The sequence below is a fragment of the Larimichthys crocea genome, chromosome VII (genome assembly GCF_000972845.2).
Source record: "Larimichthys crocea isolate SSNF chromosome VII, L_crocea_2.0, whole genome shotgun sequence".
In the NCBI taxonomy this organism is placed as follows: Eukaryota; Metazoa; Chordata; class Actinopteri; family Sciaenidae; genus Larimichthys; species Larimichthys crocea.
In genome coordinates, this window is record NC_040017.1 from 16,002,132 (window position 1) to 16,016,386 (window position 14,255).

At 38.1% G+C, this 14,255-nt stretch overlaps 1 protein-coding gene across 1 annotated transcript in view; it reads left to right on the forward strand.

Annotated features, from left to right (window-relative positions):
• The first annotated feature begins 1,545 nt into the window (after positions 1–1,545).
• The window catches only part of drd2a (dopamine receptor D2a), a 38,768-nt gene continuing 26,058 nt past the window's right edge, over positions 1,546–14,255 (forward strand). The window contains exon 1 of the mRNA XM_010729634.3: positions 1,546–2,032. The gene's annotated coding sequence lies outside the window, so the exon portion shown is untranslated. The remainder of the gene's footprint in view (positions 2,033–14,255) is intronic.

Sequence of the window (14,255 nt, forward strand, 5' to 3'; positions counted from 1 at the left end):
TCAACAGGCATCAGAGAGGCAGTGACAGCGAGCAGAGCAAGAATATTTTCACATCTAACTCGATGAATTACAGATTTATTTCAAGCAAACCAGAGTTGGTGATTATTGGAACAATGGATTAAGATTAACCAAGATGGTTTTGGTCAGTTTTTGTCGTATTTAAAAGAAGTGTATTTTACAATGAGTGCAATTAAAAAGAGAAATTCAGGAAGTTTATGTTTTTTGTTTAAGGAAATTTGGTGTAAGAATATTTCCTATTGACATTTTGTGAGTTTATTTTGTTTATGGAAAGCTAAGAGAGCTTGTGTAACGGACTAAACTTCACAAATGTGGAAACTTTACAAACACCTGAAACTATGGGGGGCTACACGATCAGACTATTGCCCCTTAAGATAGAAAGTTGTTTTACATGACAGGATTGGCCAAAGCTAGGTGGTTAACATGCTAACTTCAAGAGATATCTGTGCAACACAATATACAATGTGTCTTTGACATAACTCCTATTTCATCATATTCTGCTGAGAATTGTATTTGATTTTTGAATGTTTTAAACTTTCTAAACATTGTGCCTTCAACAAAACTCCCTAGTACCTAATACTCTATTCTCACTATAACCCTGATCCATTTAGGAGGATGCAGACACCACAAACAACATTGCTTACAAAGAGAATCCCATTACTACAACACATGAACAATACATAAAAAAAGCTCTTGTGCAATTCCTTACATTACTTTTCAAAAACACCTGGGCTGTAGTCGAGAGCAATCATATATACATTCAGGGTAGGCTTTTCCTTTTTCAATGCAACACGGTCAAAAGTGGTCCTGATGCAAGACTGCTGAGTTACTAATCAAACTGCTATTCTCCTGGATTGCACTTTATATGCACAGAGTAAGGTAGGTGCTCTGTGTGTAATTTGCTTTGGATACATCTCAAGTCTGCACGTCGAAATAAATCTCAGTGATGTGATGTGAAATTCATGGTACATTGTGTCTCAATGCTTTTCCTCAGGGCACAAAATACTACTGGTTTCCATATCCTGTTCCCTGCTAGTTAATTGCATTCACAAAGCATCCCATGTGTAAACTGGCTACTGATTACATGGCAAGAATGAGTGCCAGCAGAGCTCTGAGGACTGACATGTCGGTTATTGAACAATGACAAGGTTTATTAAAAGGAAAAACAAACAAACAACAACAACAACAAAACATAGTGATTGCGTATCTAAAAGAGAGGAAGGAGAGGGAGACAGAGAGGGAGAGAGAGACGCACACAGATTTATCAATGTACCACTACAGCGCGGCTCTTTTCTTAATTTGCCACCACATTATCATTTTCCACGTCCTGCACTACTGTATCAAATCTATCACAGGCCCTAACATGAATATGAGCTCAGTCATTCAGTCAATAATTTATTTCAAACCTCGAGCAGCCCAATATCAGATGATAAGATACTTTATTTTATCCTCATTTGTACTCCCTCTTCTTTATGACTTATTACAAAAAAAAGAAGCGCACCCCAAAGCACAAAGCAGAGAGTACAGTATGGAAAATATGAGACAGAAATAAGGTAATAGAAGGAAACATACGTCCCTAAACAGATGTAACCCCGCCTTGATTTTCCACAGTTCTTTACAGTCGCCGCGTCTCCTGCCTCCGTCAGTACCGAAGGTAACTCCGTGCGTAAAGCTCCTGGACAACAGACGGACACAGCACAGTTTTTAAATCTCTGCTTTACTTCTCCGAAGAAAATACTTCTTTTAGTTTTTCGCTCCACGAAAGCAGTTTTATTCTATTTTTATTTGTATGTAGCTGTTGTTTTTTTTTTTTATTCTCTCCAGTGCGATTTTCCTAACAGTAGGTACTAATGCCTCGCACCCGAGCCGCTGCACCGACTCGGTTCATTTATAAAGAGTAAACAATGTGCAAAGCAAATGAAGGATACAGTGGGAGCTAACTGTGGATGGTCTTGGATTTAATAGTCGGTGTCTGTAAAAAAAACAAAGATTCAGTCAAACTTATGGCGTGAAGGTAAGACAATTATTTTTTCCTCCTCTCTTGTGTGATGCACCAAACTTAGAAAAAAAAAACAAGATCATCTATATCATCAATCACCCTATAGACATTTTGCTTTAAGCTATATGTAAAAGCATTTTCTTCCAGCAGGGATCGGTGGTTCAGCCTACCTAATGAGTGTTTCAGGGTGATACAAAGTGATTTATTGGGTGTGATTCCCGAGATATTAACTTTCAAGGTGAATTTGCTGTTGCTAGACTATTTTTCGCTTTGGTTTAACGCGCATTATTTGTCCATTTCCAAACGAGCTTTGAGCCAGTCTCTCTGTATTTGTGAATGTGCGTGTAAGTCTCTGTGTCACATACACAGTTATGGGTTACAGGAAGGATCTATTTGTATAACAGGTATATTGTTTACAGTATTGATCCGGGTTGGCATGTGATGTAAAACAACTCAAAGCAAACATTTGCTCTTCCTCCGTAATCCAGCCAGGGGAAAAGTGCTCCAAGTGAGCTGTAGTTTAATTCTTGAGCTGTGGCAGTGTGCCTGTGTCAAGCTGTCCTTTCCTTCCAACCCACGGAGCGCTGATTTCAGATCTGTTTGTGCTTTTCCAGTTTGTAATTAGTGCTAGGTTCTCCAGAGGCAGCGCGTCCTCGACACGGTGCTTTGTGTAGGGCAAGTGATGTGCTGTTCTGGCTGCACATCCCGTCCTGCATCCTATCAACACTAGCTGAGCAGCTTTAACAAGTTAACAACAACCAGGCAATATAAATGAGGTGGAAAAAAAAAAATCGGTTGCTTATCTGCAGCTCTCCTGATAATCCTGTATGGGCTCAGAGCGTATCTGTGGTACTTAGTGTCACAGAGAGTTTATAGTGACCTTGTTGTGATTTTAGCTACAGTACATGTGTATAAAATGTTGCTGCAATGTTGTTGTTGTTTTTTTTTTTATATGAATATGTATGTAGAATATACATCATCCAAACTTAACTGCAGATTTACAGTATTTTAGTTTGCAATTTTCCAAATAGGATGTGACAGAGGGTGATGATCATGGTGTTGATGATGCCGACTTACATTTATTGTCATTGTTTAATGAGTCAAAAGACAAAAAGGCAAAAACAATTACACTACTGCAACATGTTACCAAAGCTTCTATAATAAATCACTGCTTTGGCTTTCTGTACGTCAGCAGGTAGTGTATGAATCTCTGAACCAGTCAGCCATGGTCGTTGCCAAATTGATGCTGTCAATAAAAAAAGGACACACACGTTTTATTTGACAAGGAAAATTTGTTATGTCAGCTCGATTTGGGCAGCATTAGCATGTTGAATGCTTTCTTAAAAGAGCAGATATAATGGACAGCTAATCCCAGGAGAAATCACCTTTAGTTAAATATCAAGATATCTGCTGAGCATGGGTGTCCATTTGCTGTCCATCCACTGACAGTCGTCAGACACATTGTTCATCTGTATGGATTCTGCACGTTCATGTCTCTGATCTGTCACACCGTTGTGAGGAAAACAGCTTTGCGGGAGCTGCCTGATGCAGCATTTGTCAAGTCCAGCTGTTTGACACAGAAGCCGTCAATTCCTTGAATTAATATAAGGAAAATATATCACTAACAAGGACACATCAGCATGCCATACCCAGATCTGATATTGAGTGGCTTACATAAGGATATTTGCATTAAGGTACTACCCAGATTTGAAGTGACTATTAACACAATGATTAAAGGGTTTAAAGCTAAATCGCTTGATGTAGTTGGTCAGTCAATAGTGACATTTGAATTCAACATACTGCTCCCAAGAGAGCTGACATGGATCCAACAAAGCAACTCCGTGTCACAGCCTGTGCTTAATAAATCCAATTACAAACCCAAACAAACGTTGTTTGTTTATGGAGTTCTGGTGTCCAGATTTTGATTCAGTCTGTGAAATCATAACCTTGTTTATTAAACAGACACATCTGAAAGTCACTCTCCTAAGAAATCCCATGTGTGGTGGTCTGTGGTAGTGCAAATACCAAATCACTTAAAACATAATTACTTCTTTCAGTTTAAGAAGAAGCTGCAATAAGAAAACTTTTTGCCATGTCACAAAACTCTTTTAATCTGTAATTTTGTTTTATCTTACATGTTTAGTCTCTTACACACCTTAATGCAAGTTAATAACTATAAATTAGTGTTTTGTTTATTGGTATAAAGCAGTGGGTGTTTCCCACAGAAAGCTACAGCCTAAGCTTGTTTGAAGCAGAAGATACAAAAAAGGCAAAGGAATGAACACAAGAACTTCAGTGACCTTTGCATGTGTTTCTGTCTGAGGCGTAACTGAGCTAAGATGAAATATATACAGTTTACTTTTCAGCTGAAGGTAAAGTCTCACTGGAAGCTCAAAATGGCCTCCAAATCACAGGCAGTGTAAACATAGAGTACTCTTACTGACAACGTGTTGGTTTTCTGCAAAAATGGACAATCTTGCAATACACTATCCACTAGTGGATATCAATTAATGTGCGATAAAGCAGATGACCATATCATCATATTTGGGTTTTCAGTGTGGCGCTGGTCACTGCTAAGGGGTAGTTGTGTTACAGCCTCAGGTTGCAGTATAGTAGTTGTGTTGGTTGTGCTTTTAATAATTTCGTGGGGGGTTGTGATGCTCAAAAAAATAGATCTACCATTTTACAGCCACTTCTTTTATAATGTATAAGCTTATAGGAGCCACTCCATCACATGGTGGACACCATTGCTTTCACACAGGTTACTCACAAGCCCACCTTTCTTAAAGGGGAAGGCTCAGCCGGTAATACACAGGTCCAGTTACACTGTGTAGTATTTAAAGAAGTATTCAGGTTCATTATTTAAGCAAAAACACCAACACCACTGTAAAAAAATACTCCACAATGCTAACTAAGGTTAAAGTTATATTAAAAGCAAGTATGAGATATTTTAGTACTCCTTGTGCTGTAAAGCCGTGTGCTCTTTATTGGATAGGACAGCTGAAGGTGAAGTATATAGACAAGGGGGGTGACATCTAGTAAAGGGCTGGAATTGAACCTGGACCACTGCAGTTGAGACTCAACCTTTTGTATATGGGGCATATGTTCTACCAGGTGAGCTACCAAGGCGCTCTGGAGATCCTGTTTGTACTATTTTAGAATTAAACCATATGTTCGTGAGATATATCGTTTATCATGGCATAGCCTAAAAATCTATTAATTATAGGCCATGTCACCTAGCCCTGATTCTTTTATTGTCATTATTTTATTTTTACGGTTATGTTGACGCAATGGCAAGACTCAAGGTTAGCGAGACATCATGGTCATGAATCATGGTATGTGCTAACCTTAACCAAAGTGCTTTGTTCCCTAAACCCTAACCAGAGACAAGAGTCTGGACACTGACCACCTTACATAAATGTAGTGTTTTATATTTCAAATAAATGTTGTCTCTGAACATAATCCAGGCATGTAATTATGAAAAACTATTTAGTGATGCATAAACGTATCTTCTAAGAGACCGGGTTGCTCAGTAATGTTGCATAAAAGCAGGTGACAGTCCACCAGCTTCTAGACAGCACTACAGTTCATCCTGTACGTCTGACGGTATGTTCATGGTGGTCATGTGGCTCAGCCCCATTGTGTTTTGACGAGTCAATCATTTAATTGTATTGAATCTTTGCCAATATGTTGCGCTGGCCTACATTCTGCTCTCTCTTGAAACCCATTCCTAGGCATATCAAATACATCAACACACCAGAGACCAGCATCATCACTGAAAGGCGGAGGAGCCAATTAGGTCCAAAAGCCAATAAGAAATCCATCATGAGCTGGTTATACTTCAGGTTACATTTATATGCTGAGAAAGTTATGTCAGCTGGTTGGTCTGTGCATTAATGGTGTGTCCATGTTACATATCGATCCATATGGTATATAAACAGTATGGTACATTATGTATGAGCAATAAGTTAACCCTAAATGAATATGTATTTTGCACAGGCTCTGTATGTTGTTGTATTTCACTGCATATTCATTTTTTTAACACTATTTATATTTGCTATCACACATTTTATTTTATTTTTGGGTGCCTACTGCAGTTACATGGTGAAATGTACTGTGTTGTTTTCCTTTACAGCACAGTTAATAACATCTGAATATCATTGACACCTCCACAAATTCATCTTTATATTTAGAATACATGGAAATACACAAAGTTGCTAAAGTGACTGCCTTGCTGTTAAAACTAGACCAAAATAACATGCATCATCACACATTTTTAACTTGAAAAACCACCCATTGGTCTTGGTCTTTTGAAGTATGAGCAGTCAAAACTTAAGAGAGCATAGAAAGAACAATGAACCCTTTCCATGACCACCTCACTCATCAGCTGTGGAGCTGCACACACACTGTATTCCCCTGAGAGGTGTGAAAGTGCTTTAGCTACAGTTAGGCTACACTGTCAGAGGATATCACACATCGTATTGTAAAGCTACGTCTGTGTGCATGGATCCACATGTGCATTGAATGTGGACACACATGCACAGTGTCACTGGATAGAGAAGGCCCTAATTGGCAGTAGCTTCTGCAGATCTTCAGAAAGCATCAGAGGTAAATGCCTCTTAAAAACTACTTCTAAATCCACAAGGGAATTCTTTCAATGTTTCCAGCGCGCAATATGGACCAATGGGATGACAGACAATGTGCAGCGATCGACAGAATGACTATTAGAAGAGAGGAAATGGAATGAGGGTTAATAACGAAAGAAAGAAAGAAAGAAAGAAAGAAAGAAAGAAAGAAAGAAAGAAAGAAAGAAAGAAAGAAAGAAAGAAAGAACAGATTTTCCCAGGAGAAATTAAATTTCTTCCCAATAATCTTGCAGGGGAGTGTGTTTGGGCTGAATACCCTGAAAGGGGAATGTGTGGTCCATTCAAGTGTCTCCCTGTAGACTTAAATTAGTAGCACTAGTTCCAGATCATTCTAACACCAGCAGATGGTGCCTGACATACACAGACCTCAAGGCATTAAAAATATTTACACCGCTCACTCAAATCTCTCTCTTTTTTTTGTCCTGAAAATCAGCCTTTTAAACGCCAATAATCAAAAGGTAAAAGTGAGATAGAGAGAGGTGAGGGCTCTTGTGTCAAGTGCCAAATGAAAGCTGGGGTTGTACTAAGCAGCCTTTCAGTGACATTTTCCTCAAGAGTCTGGGAGTCTTTTGTTTGGTTAACAAAGCAAGCATAAATCCTGCAGTCTGCATGACCTTCTGGTCTCAGCTTTGATAAATTATTGTTCAATCCCATTCTTTTTCAGCAACTGCTAATCTCTGAGAGTATTTAGCCTACAAGGGACTTTATTTCTATTCCTCCATACTGTTATTGTGCTCACATTGTTAGCATAATATGAGGTGCAGTCCAGTAATGCGTACAAAGTTATTAGTGATTTTAAAAGGTGCAAGAAGTGTAAATGCGCCCTCTTTAGATCAAACACTGCAGTTTGAAAAATCAAAATTTGCCATAATCTCGTATTTTTTACATTAGCATTGAATCATTGAACATTTAATCAAGGGACAATTCTCCTCACGCTTAGCTCCACGTTTGGTTCTCCAGCATAGACTGTTATATCCTGCTCTATCTGGCTCCCGCAAACTCCCCACACAAGACCAAAGGCAGCCATTTCCTTCAGACAAACTCAGATTAGCAATGCATGTGGGGTGGTCGGTAGCGTAGTGGGTTGTGCAGGCGCCCCCGTGTATAGAGGCTACAGTCCTCGCTGCAGTGAGCCCCGGTTCGAATCCCGCATCGGACTGTGTGTCATTCCCCCTCTCTCTGCCCCCTGCTTCCTGTCTCTCTTCAACTGTCCTGTCCATTAAAGGCATAAAAAAGCACCATAAATATACTTTAAAAAAAAAAAGATTATTAATGTGTACGATACCTGGCCAACAAATGAAGGGTATGAAAAACCTATGAATGATGGACTTGAGGTATACCTTATCTTTTTTTTTTTTCCTAGAAAGAAATGTGCTGGCATTAGGGACTCTCTAATTACGGTTCCCAAATCAAAGGTTCGATGTTATTACAAAAGACTGGTTCAATTCCAATCACTTAAGTAGCTGCCTTTCTCATTTTAGAGAAGGCACCTACATAATAGACCCGACAATACCACCACTTTTGAACAGCACCTGGCTATTTCGCTGGTAGTGGTGATTGATTACGTCTTGTTGTATTCTATCAGACCCTCAAAAATAAATTGTTTTCCTCTCTTGTACATCCACAGAACAGCTGGAAAAACACATATTTGGTAAAAGAAAACGACAACCACATTACAGTTTCTGTTGTCACAGTTTGCAATATCACTTGTTGCAATTCAAGTCCTATTGTGGTCTGTTGATACTGGGGTTGCTGGATTGATAGAAGCAGCAGCTCCAAATCAGATTTTTAGCAAATACTGTATCATGCATGCACTCATTATCCTTCAATATCCCATTTTCATGTAGAAAAGAATATGAAAAGTATGTTTCCAGCATAGTTTAGACATCATCTTACAGGAATGCCACTAATAATAACTCATTAGTCAATTAAATTTGTGTGGGTCATACTCCTCTCCCTTTGAATGCAGCACTGTATGTCTATAATTAATTACAGCAGACAGCTTTGCTCCAAATATTGCATCTGGCCACAGTCTCATTAAAAAACAAGAAGTAACCAAAGCAACATTTTCACCTAGTGATTGTGGGTACTGAGGGTTGGGATGTTGATGTTATGTGACAGATAATCTCTTAGACAGTGGGTGTTGATAATGCTGTGATGTGGTCACAGTATATGTGATATAATAGAGAAAAGACATTGTTTATTTTTAATCAATATTCATACTTATGCTATGAATCGGCAGTGTGATGGATCTGCCTGCTTCGCTGCATCCCTTCTCCACCATGGCCAACAGCACCATCCAGATCAGTGTAGCATATGCAGTGTATAAACTGCCTGAGATGACTGTGCATTAAGCTGACTGTGCAGTAAGCATGTATCAGATATAGAAAACATTATTTTTCCACTTTTTTTAATATAAACAACACTCTGCAGTTGCAGACAGGTACTGTGAGACCTGGCACTTGATTTACATGTGGTTTACAAATCTCTGTTGAAGCGACAAGGTGTGTCAGGAAAAAGCAGGAGCAGAGACACTGTTTATGCACACACCTGCATCAGTTCCTACATGCGTATCTGTATCTCATGCTTCAGTATGGAAAAGCAGCCAGGAGTGTGTGCAGTATGCAGTCTCACAAGAGACAAGACTGGTTGTTAGGTTGGAGCTTCCCTAGGACCTAATGAGGTCGATAGAGGCTTGTTGCCAACCCTCCCCTCTACTCTCCTTCCAGCGGGCAGATGCTTTACCGTTTCTAACCGTATGGCTTGATTTGAGGAGGTAATGGGCTGAAATCATCAAAGGAATAACCTTTAAGTCTTACTGTATCAATAACATTGATGTATAGGTAGGAATTTGTGCCCTGAGGGGTTTTGTCTTTGTGTATGATGCATCAGTGCCTTTTATTTAGCCTCTTGTGTCTCTCTCTTCCTTTCTCTCAGTGTGACTTGTCTTGAGGCTTCCTTGATAATCTCCAACACTGCATTGGTCTCCACCTATTTCTGACAGAAACTCCTCAGTGAAAACACTTGTCAGTCTTTAAAATTTGTACTCAGAATGCAATTTCCAGTGATACAGGTTATTGCATATGTCGATCAAATAAATGACCGAGTGGTCCCTGTTGTACTTTTTTTTTTTTTTTTACAAGTCAAAGAGTTCAGAGCCTGAAATAACAAACTGCTATACCTTGTTCCTTTTCCTCCTCTTTTTTATCTTTCTTTTTCTGTTTAAATATTAAGAAATGAATCAGGCAAGTTCCCTGATTATAATCATAGTTATGAAGACTGTCTTTCAAACTGCACCCACTTTAGTAATTTTATGATGATTACTTTTCCCCTAAGGCTCTACATTGTTTTTTTATATTTCAATAAAAAGAAAAAAATGATATACTATTATAGTATATGTTTAGTATAATCCTTCCAATTTTTAACTATTTATTACCCTGTCTCAGATGGGTGCGAACCAAATTCACCTTTGCATTAGAAGGATGCTGCAAGAAAATATTTCGTAATTATAAGTGCAGAGGGAAAGGCGGCATAATTGCAACGCCAAGTTAATGACACAGTAATTGCTACTCTGAATGAGCAGGTTTATTTTCAGCACCGTAAAAGTCATAGCAACTACAGTACCACCTACACAGCCAACATGTTGAAAGCAGCTACACGATTGTGATGAGTTGCTTCTTCACTCACAGCAACAAAAGGGAGCTATTTTCTGAGAAAGAGAATTCACAAGATAGTCATTGACTTGGCCAGCATCAATGATTTTGACCTGGCAAGTAAGAGGGCTGTGGCAGATAGAAAACTAATTAGGATGGAGCCTATCGCGGGGTAGAATCAAACACTTTGACAGTATTGACAGTGTGGTATCAGCTTTTTGCTTCCCCTTTGCATAGGCTGATACTGGAAGCTCGGAAGAGATTTAATATAGCAAGAGCTGGAGAGCGGTAGTTAAGATAGATACCATATTTGCACTGTTAGAACTGCATATGCTTAATACCTTATTACACAAACAATTCAAAAAATCATGTTTTGTGTGAATCATGTGACTAATGGACACAATTCATTTAGAAAAGACGATTATCCTGATATATTATCCGCACAAGTTTGATTTAATCTGTACTCTAGTAGACACTTTCAGTCGGTTTTCAGTCAAGATAATTGCTATTTGTACCAGTTGCACATTTAAAACGGACAGAGGGGTAATGAAGGTATTGTAGTAAATTCTGTTTGTGTAAATCTTCTGTTGCATACATATACAGTACAGTATGCATGTGTGCATGTGTGCAATATGGATCTGTGGAGTTTAACAATCAAATGTCAGGGCTCTAGAATAGCAATGATTCAGTACAATTACATTGTTGATTAAATGGGGCTTATTGTGAGATTAACAGTGCGGTTTATTGCAAGGTTTAGTAAACTGATGAGTGCATCGTTGCTGCATGATTGGATGAGATTAGTTCTCAGCAGCAACAAGGAAGAGACCCGCTTATTAGTTTTCTTCTGCCTGATGCCAGTTCACAAACCATTTAAAATGTTATGGGAGATGCAATTTAATTACAAAACAGTTGCTGTGCATGAAGCAGCATAAAAGCAGCAGCAATGTTTGAATCCCATCAACTTTGTATAGTGGCAGCAAGATTACAGTTTAATGGTTAACAACGCTGTAAAGTTTTTCTAATTAAAATATTACAATTCTACAACAACAATACTATACTTACTGGGGAAGAAAATGAGTACAATTTGTGCCCTTATGAAGGAATTATAAAGTAATTATAGTAAACCTTTTAAAATTAGGATGCTTATAATCATTGTGTGAAGTCATGCCTATTTTTTCTTGCCCATAACTAAATTATTGTACCGCGTAATTACGTGCCATTATTGCCATAATTTGCTGGCCGTAATCTAAAACAATAACACGGCCGTTAATAAACTATAACACACTACACCCTCATATTCTTGTAGTACCGATGAATCAGTCCCTTTAAGCATTACAATGTCAATGTATTGGTAAATATTTGTGTCAGATATTGCAATTGTTGGCTATTCACTCATGGAATAAAATTCTTCACTTTTTCCAACAGAAGACAGAAAAGAGGCAAAAACATGGCAGACATGTAGTTACTGGGTATAAGACATACACCCTCACTTGTGCTTCTTATCTGTTTTTGCTGGTCAGTTGACACCAGGGAGCTCACCGGTCTGCAGAGAAAAGCCTTGTCACTACTGTGGAAATCCAGGATAGCCAGATAATGCCTTCTGCTTTCATAGATCACTGCTGGGGTCACCTGGGAATAGGAGTATGCAGTTAGATGTAAGACTGAGGGATTGTGGGTAGAAAGTGAGGTCAGGCTATTTAAGGATTATACCCAGGACAGGTCAACTCTTCACAATTCAGAGGTCAGCTTGTTGGCTACAGTACTATTTAACCTGTTTAATGACGAGATCTGAATACACTGTAGCTCCCATCTGTTTAATAATATAAAATCTCCACATGAGCATGAGCAATATATTTTTTACATGTTGCATGAACAGCTGTCCCCATGCTTGTAACATCTTAGTGTGTCTTTTTTGATACTGTTTGTGCTGTCCGTGTGAGAATAACAAAAGGGCAATTTTCATAATTATAGTTCTTCCAGTGCACACAGTTTGAAATGCCTCTTTAATAGGGGTGTAAATACATTTATGCATTGTGATTCATCAGTTTAAGGACCAGCTGAACCCGATAAATGCGTGCAGCCTCTCAAAGATCTTGTCTTTATGGTAAAATGGTGTTATAACTATGTTTCTTCTTAGTGTGTCTGTTTTGCTACTGGTTCTGCTGTGCTTGTGAGAATAACAAAAGGGCAACTTTCAAATATTCCAGCACACACAAACTGATTAAATATTCTCTAAAGTTTCGAATGCCTCTTTAATAGGGGTGTAAATACATTTATGTATTGTGATTCATCAGTTTAAGTACTGCCTGTATAAATGCATGCAGCCTCTCAAAGATCTTGTCTTTACAGTAGAATGATGTTGTAACTAAATTTCTAGGGTGTTATTGATTATATATAAGCTCCGTCCCTGTAGTTACTGTTGCTAACAACCTTTTTGGAACAGAACATTCAGTTTACAATGAAAACCATGGTGCACTTGCAATTTACAACATGGATCAAATAAACAAAATATTTTTCATTTTGAGCAGACAACTGCCAAAATGATTGTGCATAATGACACCCAACCATCTTGGAAGCTCATTATTGGCAACTGTTTGGAAAACTTTCAAAAAGTAGTCATCACAACATTTTTTACATCAAGACAAGCTTTCAGTTATTTGCTGATGCTCTTCTTGGCTACATGTATGATAAAGCTAAAGCTAAAATGTAAATAAGAAGCAGCATTGTTCTTGCGTTGCATGGTACAGCTAGTTAATGTTAGTATTATAGAAGTAAGAATGTAGAAGTATTATGAATAAATAAAATTCAAATGCTTTATATTTCAATATATGTTAAAAGAAAGGTATTTGGTATTCTGAAGGCATTTTACCCATATGTTCATCCTGCAAAGCAATTAAAACATTTTGTATTTTATGCACTTTGTCCTACATAGTCATTAGTTTTTATTATCTACCCACAGTGCACTTTACAAACTACTATGCATAACTCATCAGTACTGATATCTTTAAAAGCAGAGTCTGTAAAAGACTATTGCAGTTATTTCCTGTAGCTGCTATAGACAGTTTATCTGCACAAGTATTAAGAATTCTTATAGCGCAGAGATTTTTTTATGGCCGCAAGTCCATCTTTCTAAATATTGTCATGGTGTTTTATTACAGCAGGGCATTTTGTGACACAAACTTTGCCTGAAAGAAAAAGTCTGTGCTGCAGTCTTGTTTTTCCCCAAGAGAGTAAACCAGCCACAACATCAATCTGTCAATTAGACTAAAACCAACAAAAAAACAATAAATAAAAGTGTGGCATTTGAATTGAATTTGAAGAGATTGTTGAAATAAAGTGTAAACACATTTTGTAGCATACTGCTTGGTAAACATAAAACTAAACTTCTATTTAAGGTGAAAAGTGTATTCTACTAAATGTCCAATTGTGTTTCACGTTGATGACTTCACAGTTCTCAGTTTACTGGCAGCACCGATCTCCAACAAACAAACAAACACATAATTCCCAAAAAAGGTCCAACAGTTGCTGCCAATTAAAGCTCACACTCACACTTACATTACACATCAAATGACTGATGCAACTGGTGCAACAATTTTCACATAATTTCAGCTACAATAGTCCATTTGATACGTTTTTAGCATCGCTTTCACACTTTGTTTACTTTGCTAGCTGCCAGGTTTATTTAATAGAACACAAAGAACACCCACTGGGGTACTTTAAAGGTAAAGCTCCCAAATACATCCTGGTCATTTTATGTATTTGAGTTTGTGTGAGAGGGTTTTCTGAGCCAGCACCTTATTTACACCTGTTCCTATTTACACTCCACACAGCAGCATCTGAGCTGAGAAAATAATGGAGGATATGCCACCACTGACAGGTGTCTGGCCACAGCTCACTGTTTCCTCAAATAGTCAGGACTAAAACAATGCATGCAAATTT